This window comes from Lagopus muta, chromosome 12, assembly GCF_023343835.1.
Source record: "Lagopus muta isolate bLagMut1 chromosome 12, bLagMut1 primary, whole genome shotgun sequence".
NCBI lineage: Eukaryota > Metazoa > Chordata > Aves > Galliformes > Phasianidae > Lagopus > Lagopus muta.
Window position 1 is genome coordinate 13,403,744 of NC_064444.1, and position 18,407 is coordinate 13,422,150.

The 18,407-nt window shown below is 39.5% G+C and overlaps 1 protein-coding gene across 1 annotated transcript in view; it reads left to right on the forward strand.

Moving 5' to 3' along the window:
• The window catches only part of NKD1 (NKD inhibitor of WNT signaling pathway 1), a 215,439-nt gene that overhangs the window by 43,493 nt on the left and 153,539 nt on the right, over nt 1-18,407 (forward strand). The window contains exon 3 of the mRNA XM_048958766.1: nt 3,033-3,213. The gene's annotated coding sequence lies outside the window, so the exon portion shown is untranslated. The remainder of the gene's footprint in view (nt 1-3,032; nt 3,214-18,407) is intronic.

Consider the following 18,407-nt stretch of genomic DNA (forward strand, 5'->3'; position numbering starts at 1 on the left):
TTCATGCAACATCACTGGGAAGAGTAATCTGAAGAGGCTGATAGTCTGGCCCTCTTCAGGAGGCAATGCTGAAGGCAATTAGGTATAGCTGGTCACATAAATATTTGAGAAGTGAAATGTGTGCATGCAGAATAATGACAGATAGTATAGGGCCTCTGTGTGACCACTGACAGCAGAGGGTTCATCAGTTTAAATGGGAGTAAAAGAGAAGTAGGTATCTCAATTTTTTTTCTGTTTCAACACTATGTATGGACATGTTTTCAGGAAGTCTTTGCAGAATGCATCTTTGCTAGAGTTTACCATAGAGAGAAGAAAATTGTGTCTAAAGGAATTTGAATGTAACTAAAATACATTCAAATTCTGCATGCTTTTTATGTGGGATCTGATGTGTTTTATCTGCAAGAAAATGTGCTGCTGGCCTTGCGCTGAGGAATATGGGCTCCATTCATGCATGTGAATAGAAATACTTGCATAGAAATATTTAAATTGCACAAGCTTAAAAAAAAGAAGATATCATTAAGGTGATGAATTCTCCAAAAAAATCCCTCTGAGAAAATGTGTCACAGTGTATATTCTTCTCCATAAATTGTACTGCTTTGTGGTTTAGCAAAAGTGTAGGGAAATTGGATATTGGAACTGGGCTTGCTTCCCTGAGTGTGAAAGATGCTGGTTTAATAGCAAAACTGAAGACAGTATGTGAAAAGTATAAGGAAATAAATGTATCATTTCATGGCAGATACACTGTATTTTTGCATTTAATGCTTCTGTTTGGCCTAGCTTGTTAATATGACTAGTTATTGTCTGATTTCCACACCGATGGTAAAGAATGCGCTCAGAATTACATACATTGAGCTTTTCTTTAGTTAAAACTTGTTTAAAAATGGTAGGATAGCAATTCCATGCAAACTGTACTTCAAATGCAAATCCTTCCAGATGCTGAGGAGAACAATTGTACTCACCTACATGCAGGCATAGCTGTACTTGGAGAATATGATAAAGAGAGAACTGAATTGCAGTGAATTACAGTAACATTATCAGATTGAGTGGGGGGCTTAGATTTTTCTAATTTATGAGAAGAGCAAGGCTGCATTTACTTTCAGGTAATTTAACAATCGCCCCAATGAGGTTGGATCCGAGCTCAGAGGGCTGTGATCTTTGTGTACACAGTGTGCCAGATGGGAGAGCAGGAAGGGCAGCAATGCCCGTGTCCCTGTGCTCCTGCTGCCATGCCTGCTCCCAGCTGCACTGCCCTGAGTTGCATGCTGTTTGTGTGCTGTGGAACACAGCTTCCAGTTAGGGCTGTGCTGACACAACCTAACTCACACTCGCAGAATCTGGGGCACATTACACACCGGTTTCTGAGATGAAAGGCCAGCCGTGAACTAGCCGTTCTCCTATCAGACCCTTCAGTCAGTCAGGCTCTAATGAGAAACACCAAGGGATATGTTTCCAGCTCTTCTCTGGGTTTGGCCAACTTCTAAAACGAGGCTAATTGTCTACATGTGTTTTGTTCAGTTGAGGCTCTGTCAAGAAAGCAGTCAGTCTGGCTTGGTTTAAAATTCAGCTGTGATTGTATAAAGCATGTAACTTTAGTTTACACTGTAGTTTAAATTCCATTATATTTTAGGTGCACAAAGATGCACAGCACTGCACAAAATGAAGCCATTTCATTTGGTCCCAGACCCTGTTAGGTTACCAAAGCGTTCTTAAAGTAACCAGATCTCTTGCTAGCTGAGAAAAGTAAGCAACACTGGTAATTGTTTTGTTGTGAGAAGATAGCCTGCAGATTAGCAGGCACAATTGATCATTCTTCTTCAGGTAAAATGACGTCTGCCTACCCGTATAGGTTTTTCTTCTTACATGCCTTTTAGAGCATTTGAAAGAAAAACGTGAGTTTGATTAACAGTGATTCTTCAATCTTTTCAACAAGAAATGGCTTGTTTTTAATATGCATCACCTTACAACGTGAAGTAAAGCTGCTCAGTTTTAGCAACAAGGAACAAGTTCCTAAAATGAGTACAGCCTTATCTTACTCATCATCACAAACTAAGATCATGAATTGTTCTGCCTACACTAGCGTTTGTTTGTTAATGTATTTCTAAAGATAAGCTTTAACTGCAAATTAGATTCTGGTAGCTTTTTGCTTGTAATTAATTATTCTTGTTGTCCAAAAAGTATAAAAGCATTAGAAACATATTTAACTTCAAATTGGCCATTAGCCAATCTGGTTTTGTTTGTTTGGTTGGTTTATGACATATTTTGCTCATTTTTGTTGCCCAGACGTTTTGCAAACACTAAAGCTCTATTCTGCCTACTGGAACTGAAATTTTGGAGAGGAATAAAACAGTCTTTTCCTTACTGTTTACTTTAAAGAAGAAAGCTATACGGAGGCTCTGATATTTTTGGTAGGCACATGTGGAAAAAACATGTGTGGCTGTATGACTGATCCAGCAGATTGCTTAGCTGTATATCATGGTATGCCATTTAGGAGAACAATCTGAAGTATGAAACAAACTCAAGTGCGTGTGAAAGTTCTGTGAAGCAAGAAACTTTATGCTCACAAATGCCCTGCTAACATGTCCTGTGTGTAATTATGCAAATGATCACATACATTTCTATAATGCACTCTTTTTACATCTAATCTGGTCCAATCTGCTGTATACATAACATTTTACAGGTGAAGAAAATATATTGGCTATCTTCCAGGTATCCAAAATGCTGAAATTGCTAAAGCAGATGGAGTATCACAACTGGGTTGCACAGTGCCGTAGCACATAGTGCTGTGGCAGTGTGATGTATTGTATTTCTAGTGGCCTTCAATTGTTCTCACTTTTGTGATGTACGGGAAGTTCTTGGGATAAATGAGATAACCAGAAGCTGTTTGGCATACATACATTTATTTTACTTTTACGTTAGTTATCTTTTGCATACAACTTCATCAAACAGCCCCACAGGGTAAAATTGCTTGCTGAAGATGAAAGAATGTGTTTTGGACTGGAGTAACCAGTTGTTTCTTTTTTTCTTTCTTTCAGATAATGCGTCAGTACTTCAGGTGGCTTCTGCATGACTCAAAGTACCTCAAACTTCAGTGCACTTGAGGTACCCTTAGAGCATAGCGGCACACGGTGTTCTGGGCCAGCTGGAAACATAAACATTACAAAGCAGCAGCAAACATCTATTACATCTGACATCAGTGAACTGCAATAAGAAAAGGTGGGATGTAATTAAACTGTGAGACATAGACCTTAGGAAGCAAGTTCTTTAACTTATGTGCTACTTAAAAAGAAAGTAGAGCAGATGTACCCTGTGTCAGAATTATTAACATAGAGTTGACATCAATACTTTGAAGTAATTTTGGTGAGTAGCCTGTTAATGTGTCACATCACCCAAAGTATTTATTGTGTTATCTTCAATGGAGGTTAAATAGTTAGATATCCTTGTATAGATGGAGATGCAAAACTGACTGCAGCAGGGTGCTATTTTAGCAGCTTGTTTGAGGAGTAGCTTGCTTGCTTTTGCCATGTGATGTGAGTCATTGGTTACGCATAAGTTCTCTACTGACTCTCCTTTCTTTTGAAGCAGCCCATTATAGTTCTTTGCAATATTGTGATGTTTGTTAATACTGGAGAATCTGTAATCAGCAACAGTAGGAAATAACTATTTCTGTTTTACAAAGAAGGCAACTGAAGCACAGGCTGATGTTGCCCAAAGTTGCTTACTGGCAATGCTTTGAAGAGAGCAGATAAGCCTTGACTGAATTCATATCAACAAATTGAAGAAGTTGCTAATGTACATCCCTTTTTCTTGTACATTCCTTTTTCCTTATACAACTTTATTGCAATGTAAAGGTTGCTCTGTAGACCCACCATCAATTTACATACTTTTTCAAATGTTTGCATCTTCACATCAGGTGGCTAAAATACGCAGAAAAGTCATTTCTGACTGTAATGATGGACCATGATACATCCTACCTGTGTGGGATTGATAGATATTTTGAAGTTAGTTCTTACCTGAGATACACAGTATGTCAATGAATGTACTAATCGCTTTTTCATTTCATTAAGCTAGTGTGTGGGCCCTAGGGGTAGTTAAGTGATGAATGCTTGAACACTTCAGCATAAGTTTGGGAACAAAAAGTTGAGTTAGTTTCAGTAGAAACTGTTCACTATTTTTGAATTAAATGCATGGTTGGTCTTTTTTGTGTGTGTGTGTGTATGTAGAAAAAAGTTCATTTTGAAAAGATAACAGCTAACTAAACTGAAATAATCTATCAAAGGAATGCAGGAAATCTTTGCAACTGAGTGACCATTTACAGAATGTTGTGAACTCTTTCCTTTGAAAATGATTTCCAAGGTTCAAAGGAAGAAGGCTCTATTCTCAAGTTGAGTGCATGTATTGCTGTCATTAGCATCGCTGTTAATGTGGAAGATTGGGAAGGTCTATGAACGTGAACTTGTTCGCATTATTCAGTGTTAAGCAAGCCATTTGTTAGAGAGATAAAGCTTGGGCAAATAGACGCACCAGCATCACTACCCTAACAGAAGTCTGCAGCAGCCAAAGGTTATTGATTTATTTTTAATATTCCAGCAAACCAAGCAGCCTTCTCTGTCCAGCTTTGAGCTCAAGACTTCTAACTTCTCTTTTAAGGCCACATTGTAGACTGCTGAAACATAGGGGTTTATCATAGAAACCCCAGTGCAAGCTGAGCTCTGGCCATAGGACAATTTAAATTATTTATGCACAGCTCTGTGTTGAAGCTATGTGCGCATTTGTCCTTGTCAGTCAACAAGTGTTCTGTTAATCAAACAGGAACCCTGGCGCGTTCATTACAAAAGTGAGAACATTGAATTTGGGATGGTATTTTCAGTGCTTTTGACAGACAGGGATTATTAAGCTGTCACTTCCTCTTTTCTGCCGACTCCACTATCTTCCTCCCTTCTTCTGCAATGCACTGCCATTTTATTATTAAGAGCACACTAATAGTTAAACGGCAGGAACCCTAAACCCCTGACTCGCTCACTGACATGACAGGTTATTTTTTCCCTCTATTCCCTGTCCAAGAACCCCTGCTGATCTTCCCAGCATGCAGTGCTGTGTGACCCTTAACATCTGGCAGTGATTAATTGTCTTAGTGTCATAGCGATCGCCTTCCTCTCTCTGATCCTCACTTACTTTGTTCTCCCTTTTAAAGCCAGTGTGCTGGAACCTTTTCTTCCCACTTTTAAATCTGTCCAGTATCCAGGATACTGTGTGTGTCTACTGCGATACAGCTTGAAAGAAACCGAAACAGTCAGTTATCTGGCCCTGAAAGTCTGGTCATGGATTCAGAGGGCTTTCTGTTCACTGAAGGGGTGTGCTTGAAAAACAACACTGGCTAGAATGACACAGATCTTGTTGAACTTGATCCGGATCTCAGGTCCCTTCTAAGCAAACAATGCAATTATGGGAAACACCATTTTCAATGAACGTATGCAGCATTGTGTAGAAGGCTGTTGGCTAAAGCTTACACCACGTTATGCAGCTTAAGAGCCTGACACCTCCTGCCAGCAGCTGCCTTTGTGCTCAGCTCGGCCACACCATGTGCTGTAGAGCTCTCAGCCCATTGGGCCAAGCTCTCTCCCACAGCTCTGAAGGCAGGTGGCTGCATGCATGGGTACTGAGCTGCGCTCAGCCTCAGGAACTGGTGAGATCTGAAACTGGTGGGAGCTGGAGCTGGCAAGGAAAGGTTGTTGGTTTGGTTGGTGTAAGATACCAGTGCAGCGGGAAGAGAAGAAAGTTGTACCGGTACAGTGAATGCCAGGCATCGTTGCTCTAACCCAACCTCAGTGCACTTCCCACGGAGTTTCCAAGAAACGCTTTAATCTCTGTTTCATTTTCTGAAATGGGGGAATAAAAAAGAAGCTGTTTTGACAGTGGGAGAAAACTGACATTTGCAGAGACCATTATTTTTCCTAAATGAAATATTTCTAAGCATTTATCTGTGTGCTGAGGAGCAGCTGCCATGTTTAGGGGGGAGCTAAGCAGGAGGAAGGAAGACGGCTGTGTTGTGCACAAGTCTTTTTGAATTGCTTAGGCTAAGGATGTTTCTGATCCATTCATAGTCTGGCAGATTGCTTGGGTAAATTGACTGCTCCAAACTTCCATTTCCTTGCATGCAAACAAGGGATGAACTAACAGTCTTCTATTAAAAACAGCAAACCAACCTCTTAGCATTTGAAGATGAAAGGTAAAAATAAACAATTGTTTTAAATCCTGGTTGAATAGCAGGATACATGCTCTGAGCATAAACTACTGTTGCATTTGCATTTTAAGGCAAAATTTCTGAAAGACTGCTTCTCCATTGCGTTCCTATTGAATTGAGTTCAGAGATCGCTGTGCCTCCCCTGACAGACACTGCTCACAAGCAGGTGTCTCCAGAGCAATATGGTGTTCTAGCTTCTCGTGTATTTTAAATGAACTACTAGGCCATTTATTTTCTATTCCAAACTCAACTAGGAAAATGCAGTGTGTGGCCTTTTCCCGTTGCTAAGCAACACTCTGTATCGTGCATCCTGCCTTTCGCTGTGCCATTTGGCAAAGCATACAGGATTGTGTTTGTTCATTTCCAGTCTAGTAATGCTGGGTGCTATATTTCAAGTGCCAGTATAGATCAAAGTATTTCCTAGAAGGATAAACGTGTTAACTGGCAGAGAATGAACGATTAACATCAAGCACAAGCCTTTTAGTATAAAGGACTTGGCATGGCATCCATTGGCAAAGCTATTCAAATGAATGCCATCTATACCTAGTAGATGTTCCACTGAGAAGTTATCCACTTCTTTCCAAAGTGCTGCTTGCTGTGCTGAGGTGACTGAATAAGCATGATAGCTGTGACTGAGCTTTGTAAGAGACTGAACCAAGTGCTGCTGTCAGCCATAGTGGTGTATCTGGAGATCTCTGCTGGCTTCACTCGAGCTACATCAGTTTTGCATCCATGTAACTAATAGTACAATTATATTAAACTGCTGCTTTCTATTCCTCTGCCCCTTGTGAATGCTTACAAATGAATCAGAACCTATTGTTTGACCGTTTAATGGCACTTGTCTCTAACAAGCTCTAAATAGTTGTCCAGTGAAAATAATCCTTAAGTAGGGAACACTCCTTCCTTGTTTCAAGGCAGGACAGAGCGGGTAATTGCTCTATTCTGCATTTGCACAATTCCTCTAGAAAGTGCATGTGATGACAATCCTCTATTTAGCATGCATTAAGAAGATGAGAGGAGGGCTGAAAAAGCGTTGATTGGGAAATAATGTTAAAAATATGTAAGACAATTTTTGAAAGCCACAGCCAATGTGTATTTTTTCCCCTTGTGCCTGTTTTGACATCTTTGTCTACTCAAATTAAAGACGTGGGCATCATTAATTTGAGACGTACCACATTCTCACTGGCTCTGTATACACTGGCCTGAGTGTCAGATACCGATAAACATCATCAAAAGTGCTACTGAGAAAGGAATGGCACGGTGCACTGGTAAGCTTAACATGGATGGCAACAAATTCGACTTGGTTATAAAATTCCAAACCCTGTGGAAAAGCTGAGGGAAGTTTAAAAGAAACATGTGTTTCTTTTGTAGGATGCTTCACAATAGCTCCAAAAAGTGAACATTTCCTATTGCATTCTCTAAAATTAATGAATTGCCTGAGTAATTTTTATAGAACTGTATTGGTTTTCAGTTGTGTGTCATCGGGAATATATTTTATAGGGTTTCTCTGGATGAAAATTTACTTCTAGCAGTACTGGTGGAAAAGCGCTAGAAGTGATTTGTTAATGATACTCCCTTGTTCATGGTCATTATTATCTGACCTTGCTGATGTGGCCAAAAGCAGCCACAGGATGAAGCCATTTGTACTTGTTTTTTCCCCCTTGATCATACATCATATCTCAGGCACAGCTGTAAAGAGGAGAATGAAGTGGAAACTGAGGCAGATTTGCCTTGTGATATCAGAGAGCAAAGATGAGAGGCTGTTTCTTCACAGTGCCAGAAACGTGTGCAGGTGGGGAGAACCAGACCTCTCATTTCATAGCAAATAATCATTTTCGTATTTTCTATGGCAACCATTAATATAATGGTTAATTAATATATATATTAATATAGGCCTTGGCTGTAGGCCTATGAAGAAGCCTATTTGCCATGATTGCTCTTCTGCTTGTCCCCACAGAGGTGAGGATTCTCAAAAAAGTCTGTGGTGAGTGGAGCAATGCTGAGTTGTGTCTGTGATACAGCAGACTCTGCTCGCTGTCTTGTAGCTGTATTGGCAGACACTTATAGCTGATCTACAAACACACTACAGAAGGCCTTTCTCACACTCACGCAGCAGGAATGCATGTAAGTCAAAAAATGGCAATTTAAAATTGTCATGTTCTATCTCAAATTCATATTCCCTGTTGTTCATTTCATTTTTCTTAATTTTGGAAACATTACACTGTACGAAGTCCCTTAAGAAATCAGTGGATTGTTTAATGTTTATGTCTCTTTGTCACTTTTAAAGATTTCTAGTGAATTCTAGTGAACGGCTTTCTGTCAAACCATAATGCTGAAGTAGAATGAAGTGAGAACAGCATCTCAGTAGCACTCCAAAAGCCTTCTTGAATAAGCTTTAATTTCTAAACTGCTTAAATTACTTGGGCGTTCAATAGCTGTTTTTGAGAGCAGAGTGTTATTTATAGTAATTGTGGATAAAAATAACTGGCATGGCCAAGACATTCCTAAAAGGTTTAAAGTTTTTGAAATAACTAATAGTGAAAAGAAAACTGATTTGTGTACTCTTGGACCAGACATTTGTTTCTGAGAGTGTTTAGCACTCTAGCATGAATGGCACAGGGGCTTGGGGGAGTTGGGAGTCACCAACTGCTCCTGATGCTGCTTGAAGCTTCCAGTATGGATGCTTTTGTTGCTTTGCATACACCTCTCTGTTATGGAATCACAGAACAATTAAGGTTGGGAAAGACCTCTAACATTATTTAGTCTAACCATCCACCTACCGCCAGTGTGGTAGAATCACATCCCTAAGTACTATACATACCCTTCCTTAATCACCTCCAGGGATGGTGAGTCCACCACCTCCCTGGGCAACCTATTCCAATGCTTAACCACTCTTTCTGAGAAGAAATTCTTCCTGATATCCAAATTGAACCTCCCTATCACAACTTAAGGCCATTCCTTCTCTTGCTACATCAAGGGAGAAGGGGCTGATCATCATCTCAACATGAACCTCCTTTCTGGCAGTTGTAGAGGGCAGTGAGGTCTTCCCTGAGCTTCCTGTTCTCCAGACTGAACTGTTTCAGTTCCCTCGGCTGTTCTCCATAAGACTTGTGCTCTAGACTCCTCACCAGCTCTGCTGCCCTTCCCTGAGCACCCTCTGGAGCCTCAGTCTCTTTCTGGTAGTAAGGGGCCCAAAACTGAACACAATACTCAAAGTGCATCCTCATCAGAACTGAGTACAGGAGGACAAGCTTACTGAATAGAAAATTGATGTTCCTAAGGTTTGCCATTGCAACCTGTGCCTTGACTGTGTGCTGAAACCAGCTGCAAGTAAAAGACTCCAGTGTCTTTAAAGTGTCAAGGGATTGCTCCCTATGGTAGGTGCCCATGGATGAAGAAGCAGCAAGCTGCACGTGGCAGAAGCCACGGAGTCCTGCACTCCTTGTGCTGGGGATGTGACTTGGGAGGGCAGTGGGGTCCTTGAAAGACAGCCCTCAGTGACTTGCATGCCCTCTGCACACTAGCAGATGGTAGGTGGAATCAGAACAGTCTGGCACTTTCTCTGCTTCCCCATAAAAACTTACAGAGGCTGCTGCTGTCCCTGAGTATAGCAAATTTTTTTCTACTGAGAGAACAAGACCAAAAAAAAAAAAAAAAAGAGCAGATGAAGATGTGTGTCTGCTTCATCTCAGCGCTTCACTGCCACTGCTCAGCCCTGGGTCCCGCATTGCCTGTCCTGTCCTATGCTGTGTGGATGATTCTTAGGCAGGCAGGAGGCAAACTGTGCTTGGAGCAGCAGCTGCTGTTTGTGGCCATGAGCTGGACTGCAGAGGCACTCGGCTGTGCTGGGGTGTGGGGGGCAGGACTCTGGCAGCGTGTGGCCGCAGGGGAAATCAAATGGAGCAGCTGTTAAATTGGGGCTTCAGAAGGTAATAAAGGTAATATCTTGATGTAATGCCTGCTTCAGCCGAGGCACTGGCTTCTAGAGAAATATGGAATTCGTTATTTCCTGATTTCTTTTTATGAGAGATGGAAGTAAAGTCTCAGAAAAAAAAACCCAACAAGTTATTGACTTCTACTTTCCTAAGGATGCAAATGCTAGCAGCCCCACATGTACAGAAGTTTTTGGTTTGTTAAAGTAAAAGATAATTTTAGAAAATCTATAATTTTCAAAAAATCAAACTTTTTTCACTTTTTTTGTTAGATTTCGTATTGTTTTCTTTAACAATAGGAAAAACTCCCAATAAATTAAATTAGTCACATGTTGAACAAAATCTATTTCTAACTGATCTTTTCTGTGTTTCTGGAGAGCCAGGATAATGAAGAAAGTCTATGATTAATTCAACTCTATTCAGGCTATTGTAGCTTGTACCAAACTGTTCCTACAATTGTTCAGGTATCAGGAAAACAGTTCAGACATGGACCACTGGTTGTTCAGTCATGCGAGCTGACACTGATATTCTGAACAGTTAGATTTAGTTCTATTGCTGGGCACACCATGGTAATCCTAACTCTTGAGAATTTTTGAAATTTAATATTTTTCCTGGAGCTGGGATGAAAAGCCAATCTAAATATTATTCTAACATAAAATCTTCTAGTAATTTGGACTGAGTCTGTTGAGACGTTCTAGTTTTATTTCAAGACTTCCAACGTTATAAATTCAGTTTAAAGTACTTTTTGAAATCTGAAGGAGACTTTCTCATTTGAAGATATATTCTTTTAATTTCAAAAACCTCTCCCTCTCTGTTTGAACAGAAGTTATTTTAAAACCAACGTCCTTCGAGCTTTTGAATTTTTCATGAATTGTCATTTTCATATGAAAATGCATTGTGAAAAAATTCCTGTCCATCTCTTTTCAAACTGTGTGTGTAATTCAAAATACAATTATTAGTAGTTTGTGTACTCTCTGAATTAGGTCTCAAACTTGTAGAAATCAGTCGTGCAGTTTACATAAACATCCTTTCACTTGCTCACATTGTAATAGATGATTTACAAAAGGTTTTTTTTTTTTTAATAGAAAACCAACAGATAGCAAAGATAAAAATCACAGTGTGGCAAAGGAGGAGATTGTTATCTTTCCAGCAGTGTTTTTTTTTTTTTACTGCTGGCTGCTTTTTTTGCCTGCCTATGTGTCTGTGTTAATGCCTGAAAGATGGGACATGACCAGTTAATTCACATCTTCAGTCAGACACTGGCTGAAATGATCCTTCCAGAAAGCTGGATGCTTACTGAAGACTGAACTTAGTCTTTTAGGTTTGCTGCATTGCGAATTGCAGGTAAGTTCCTAAACCCAGGGTCTGATCTACACCCTAAATAAATCAAGTATAACTCCATTCACTTTACAGGAGTTACTGAAGATATATATTGCTTAGTTAGGAACAGAATCTAGTCCTTTACTCTCTCCATTGTATATGTATTTACTTACACTAAAAGGAAAGCAGTCAGAGCGGTGGCAGTGCTGAGCTACATGGCCCCTAGATTTCTTTAGTCCTTTGTGGTTGATAATCTCTCCCACTTAGACAGGTGAGGTGTTCTGGTAGAGGTAGCATCAGCTCATCTGCAAGTACATCTTTTCTTCAGGAAGTGCCAGAGGCTGTCACAGGCTTTGCAGCTGGGGCTCTGGGCCTGGAGAATGCCTACAGATTGAATTGGCATTGTTGACCTGACAAATGACTATGGTAGTACAGCATATCCCTTAAATTCGTTTAGATATCTGACATCTTGGGTCCCTGGGGTTCACTGTGTGAGAAGCTGTGCCACTTCAAAACATTTCAGACTATACTCTGCGTGCTCACTTGTCTGAAGACGAGCTTGCTGAGGATACAAGATCTTGGTAGCCTTAGCAAGAAAACTGTGATGTAGCCTCTCTTGACATTCTTAGAAATCACCACGATTCATGTACAAACACACAGTTTAAATTCCGTCTGTAACCTTACCAGCAAGGGAAGGAAAACTTCTGTCCCTTGGCAAGAGTCCCCAGAGTTGTTGGCTGCAGTGGTGTTTTTATGAATTCTAACAACTCTGTCACGAATGTTGTCACCAGATACCTTGGCTGTAGCCACAATAACTGCATTTCCAAATGTTTAACCATGATTTGATCTTAGGAACGTGCTCTTCACCGTACTGTATAGTTGCTATAAACAGTTGGTTATCATATTTTTAAACTATTATTTACTCCCTAATCTTTCTAGTCAAGAATGAAATATGTATGAATTACTTCCAGACTTCTCGTGCTTTGTGTGTTTAGATACTCTAGAGATATCTTTTTCTCTTTTTTTTTTCGTAAGACCTTGTGTCCTTAGATACAGAGCAGAGAGATACAGCAGAGAGACCACCACCACTGGAGTTAGTACAGAATGTGCATCTGGCATTTTCAAGATGATGTTTGGCCTCCTGGAGAGATGCAGTACAGCTTTGCATCTGGAAAGTATTCGAAGGGTATTTGGTGGGAAGGAAAATTTGTAGCTGTGTAATATAATTATGCAGACAAAGGTTGTATCCAAAGTGAGGTTAGGGTATGTGGGGAGGGATGTAGGATAAGAAAAAATAACAATTAACTACTTTCTTGTAAAAGGTTCTGAGAGAATCAAAGAGACAAGTGGTATTTGCTCTAGGCCACAGGGACTACAGCAGAGTAGTAGGAACAGAACATTCACAATGGGAAAAGGGGAAGAGGCTTTCTCTAGATCACTTGGAAGCTCCCAGTACAATGCTGATAATTAGGATTTTAGAGACGACAAATGTTTGGCGTGAAGTATTCTATTAGATGTGTATATAAATAAGCAAATACAATTCTATGATTCTAATTTGAAATTTCAAAGTGTTAAAACGTAGCTTTGAATGAGTAATATGAAGCAGAAAAGAGCAGATATTTGGAGTATTTTATTCCCTAGCTATAGCTCTGTTTTGGAAAAAAAAGCTGGAACAGGTTGCCCAGAGATGTTGTGGATGCCCCCTCCCTGGAAGCATCCAAGGCCAGGCTGCATGGGGCTTTGAGCAGCCTGGTGTAGAGAGCTGTCCCTGCATATAGGAGGGGGGTTGGAGCTAGATTATCTTGAAGGTTCCTTCCAACCCAAACCATTCTGATATCAGTGGGAAATATTTGATCAATTGTGTTCTTTAAATACGGGGAAAGGTCTAATTATTCCTACAGTCAGACACAAAATTTTATATATACCCCTATAGCGCTGCTTTTACAGTACCAGCTCAGTTTCAGTGTTTTTAAGGCAGGGAGATAAGAAAATAGAAAGAGTCACTAAGAGGCCAGCCTAAAGTCACAGAGGGAACCAGGCCTGTTGACCTGGAAACCTGCCTGTTCTGCAAACAGACCAAAGTACTGCGTGTGCTTTAGTTTTCCCTCTCTGCTTTCAGAGAAGAGTTGTCTCTTTTGTGTATTGTGGGGTGTTCTTCACTTTCCATTAGGAACCACTTCTCAGTATGCAAAATGCAGGAAAGGGACCTCAATTCCATTCACATAAGATCAGCCTTTTGGCAGCTGTATAGCTTTCAGGAGAGAGATAGGAGAGAAAAAGGAAGAGCCCATTAGGAACAAGAAGATGTCAGGCTGTTTTAAGTGCAGGAGTTGTTCAAACAGCAGGTCCTTGTTAGAAGTGTGTAATTTTTGGACACATCCCTAGCCTACACTCTGTGAAGTTCAGTAGCATTTCCAGAAATGAATAGTGGGAGGTGACTGTATCATTAAATCAGACAGCACAAGGCAAAATTTGTTTTTTAAAACCCTGAAGTCTTTGAGTGCACAAATGACATTATTTCAGCGTAGTTATTTTTATTACCTTATTATAAACTTTAAAAAAGCCAAAAGTTTCTCATTCTTCAGATTTGAAGGAGAAAAAAAAGTAGGCTGAGATGTGACGTGCCAAATCTCTGGCCAGAGCAAATTTTAAAGCTATATCATAAACCCCTGAAAATAGGAGTTTATAATAGAAATGCAGACATCCAGTTAATTATATCATCGTGAATGGCGCCACTATAATTAGCTAACTTCTGTATGATGCCAAGTTTTAAAGTATTTTACTTTTATGGTACTGGATGTCAAAAGCTCTTTATGTTAGTTTCTTTCATTTTTTCCTTTATTGTCTTACTGACCTGGCTCACCAGGTTAGGAAAATGGCTTGCAGACTTTTCATCAGAGCTGAAGAACTTTTGCAGCCTCAATAATTAGCAGACCCCTAGAACTTGGGGTGTCAGAGGGGTGGATTCATTCCAAAGGCAGGCAAGAGGCCATCAACAGATAGGAACTTCTCTGAATAGCCCTGGACTTGTGGTTCATATTGAAGTGTGTTTCTGAGATCACTGACAATCTCAGGTGAACAGGAATCTACTAATATTTGAGTGCTATGTAAACTTCTGAGGGGACAGTTTTGAAGAAAGATAAGATACAGATGATGGAAAGGAACATACATGTTTTATTAATACAATTTACAATTGTAAAATACAATTTTATTAATACAATATAGTTCTGGTTCAAAACCAGAGAGAGGTGCAAACAGCAGAGCCAAAGACTTGGAGATGACAAAAGGTTCTTCTTCAGGTTTCTGATTGCAAGTATCTGGTAGCCCTTTTGTTAGCTCCTCGCTTTTCAGATGCTTTTAGCACACATTGGGATCCACTTTCCTCTGCAGCTGAATGGAATGATCATTACAATAAACATTACAATAATGTGACCAGGGGTGTAGTTTAGGCTACAAAGTAAGGATGAACATATTGTTTAAGAACTGGGAGAGTCTGTGAACGAGCCACACCTGCTCAAATGTTATTTCGATTGATAATGATAGCTGGACATCCTTACTTGCAGAAAAGAGTCATTACAATTTCAGTGCCCAGGCAATGTCGGGGGCTGTGCTTTAAGATGATAAGCTGAATTTTCAGAAAATACTTTTTTCATTGAATTTTATCTTTTATCACAAAATATCCATATGGGTGTAACAGTATTCTTAAAGTTACTCATTTTACTCAGTATTTAACATGTATATACTTATTTGCAAATATGAGTCTTAATATGCTTTATATCCATTTTGTCAACTATATTGGAGCAGATAGGGTTCTGAAGGTGAAACTTTAATTGAAATACACTGCACCCAGTAGCTGATTGCTCTTCAAGAATGTCAGAGTTATGCTGCCCCGAGCAGGTATTTTTGTGTGGTTGTTATGTAAGGTGATCTTTAAGGCAATCCTACTTCCTTTTTGTGTGATTATCTATCTGTCTTTGTATGAGACTGCAAACTGGACTGTTATTCAGTACTTGGGCAAGTGGATGTTAACAGTCCTTCCAATCTCATAGTCCTGTGTTATTAAGCCTGGTCAGGTGTTTGCATTTCTTCAGATCTGCTGTTTAATTTCATTTGTTTCAATAAAGCTTCCAGTAGCAAATTCCAAAGTAATCTGTTACACAGTAATCAACAAAGCAGAGGAAATACTGTGGGTTGTGCTTTTCTCTTCCTTCTCTTGACTGTGTGCTTGTCGCCTTGTCATCTTTCCACAGTAGCCCTTCTTTTTGTGATCACTTTTGTTGTGTGTTACTTACTGGCTACACGGAGTTCCACAGCTACTGCTATCCTGTACAAAGTTGATGATGCAAAATAATGACACGAGCTTAGTTGCCACATATTCCCTTTTCTCATGTTGGGTTAGTGAAGGAGCCTCAGGTTTCCCCTTCTAGCTCCAACATGTGAGAAGTTGCACTGACTGTGACAGAATGGCCCTGTGAGCAAGAAATGAGGGGCTGGCACCCTCTGAAGAAGTAATTTCAGCTCAGACAGGGGCATGTCAAGTCAGTGGCTGCCAGCCCCTGTAATGGAATTAATGAGGGGAAGAAATAACCAGCACTTGATAAGTGAGGAGAAGCTCAAAGAGCTGCAGTGCCACGTTCAATTACTCTATTTCATTGTTGTTCCCTGGAGATGGGGACCCTCTGACAACCTCCATGAAAACGGAACTGGAAATGCTAGGAACAGAAAAAGCGAGCATGAGGTGATCAGCTCACACTGATCTGCTTTAAAAAACTAACTTTAGCCCAGCCTTTCTTTTCTGTCTCTGACTTTGCTACAGTATGCACTTTGCTGCATGGCAGGAAGTGTTAAAATAAATGGCTTTCAAACGAGTAAAGAAATAAAAGTTAGGAAAATATCTTTGTGCTTAATCTTGTTGTTCTGCTGGAATGACACTTTACATTTTCTTACAAAGTGTATTTTGATCTAAACTTTTCATATAAACTGAACTGGGCTATCAGGATTCCTGGGACCGCCTAAGAAAATAAAACCTAAGGCATCTTTTTCCATTCCAAATAAGGGCATTAACTAGTAAAGGAACCAGAGAATTAGTCCAAAGAGTGCAAAAACCATTTTGATGCCAATGATATTTTACTCCATACAGTACTTTACTCAACCATAGATTCCAACACATGAGCAAAATAACAGCCTGGAGGAATGATTCATGTGGAATTACTTAATTCTGTGCAGCAAAGTGCTACTTTTAGCTGGGAAAAATGTTCTCATAGACTGGTAGGCAACAGAATATCCAGTACAAAGCCAAATGACATCAGCAGCTTCTCTGTGTAACAAAAGGCCGATGGCATCCCCCCTTGCTGAGTGAAAATTAGCAGCAGGTCTTTGCACAGTGCACATAGTTGGAGAGGAGGGAATTGTGTCATTGTTATTTGCTATTTCCGCAAGCTGATACTTATCTTGTAAGCACATCAACTGTTTGCTTTAGCTCCACAAGTCATTTCCTATACATTATGTCGGTTAGTCATGCCGTTCTGCATTGTGTGCTAAAGAGGTTAAATTCCACATGTAAAGAAATCAAGGGTGAACGAGAACTACCCAGATAATTGTTTCAGAACAAGTACTAATTTCTTAAATAGTTACTGTGCATAAACTGTTTCTGTTCTACTGCATTTGGAGCCAGGTCAGCACATCAATCTCTTGAACTTCCTAAAAGGAAATTAAATCGGTTGATATTCTGCTAAGTTACTAAGTTAAAATTGTAGCTTTTTCTTATTTTTACATCCCCCAAAACACAGTTTTGCATAGAATTCCATAAGTAAAGAAATACCTTTTTGAAATTGTTACATCTTGGCAGAGACTGCCCGCTTTTATTAGAGTGTTTGCCTGCTGTATTGTTGCTGGGGAATTGTTTCATTCTTGCCAGAGAATTGTGTGTCATCTAATAAGTTTTAGGTGGTTTTCTTTTCTCCAGTTCTAATGTCACTGAAACTTTGGATTTGGTTCTGTCTTTCTACAATAATGTTTGCTTACCATTTGTTTTTGTTTAATTAGAATGATACTGTCTTGCAGTGCTCTGTTGTACATCTGAGAAAATAGTAAATGGAACTGTAACTTTAAGCACAAGGAAAAATAAGATGAGGAGAAAAAAATAAAAGGCAGAACTATGATACAATACTGCATTCTTTGGCAAATAATAATGAATATTTCATTCCATTTGGTTTGAAACATAAAGTGTAAGATTCTGTTAGAAGAGTAGTACATGGGCTTCTTTCAGTCTCACCTGTCTTTGCGCTGAAGTAGGTGCCTGAAAAATCAATCTGCCTAATCCACAGTTGAATAGCAAATGGTCAGTCGAGATTTCAGTCTGTAGATTTCTGCAATAGATTCAAGTTCAGATATTCAAGTTATAATGATTTCACTTTTTTTTTAATTCTCGCTGTCTTGTTGCTATGCGTAACTGTATTAACATTGCTGCTCTTCAACTTTTCTTTATTTTTAAATATCCCAGGACAATAATATAAGATCTTCATGGAGAGAAATGTAAAAATTTATGTCTTCAATTCACTAAACACTTAAGCAAGTTTAATTAATTTAAAGCATGTGGATAAACCAAATCTGCTTCAGTCATTGGCTCCTGGACCATAGCCAACACATTTGGAATGCATCCTGCATGTTTATTCACTATATAAATGATTCTATCGCATGTGTGTGAAGTTGCTTGTGATTAGCTTTGTCAATTACAATAATTAGAATGTAATTTAACCTGAGGAGAATTTACACCGAGAGATTCTCCTGCAATGAAGGTAACCTCTGAAGGCAGAGAAACCTTACAGATTTCATTTTTGGAGAGAAAACAAAACCAAGAATGGACTAAGTATCTATGTAATAGTTTTTGTTTTTTTTTTCCTTGAAATTTGGGT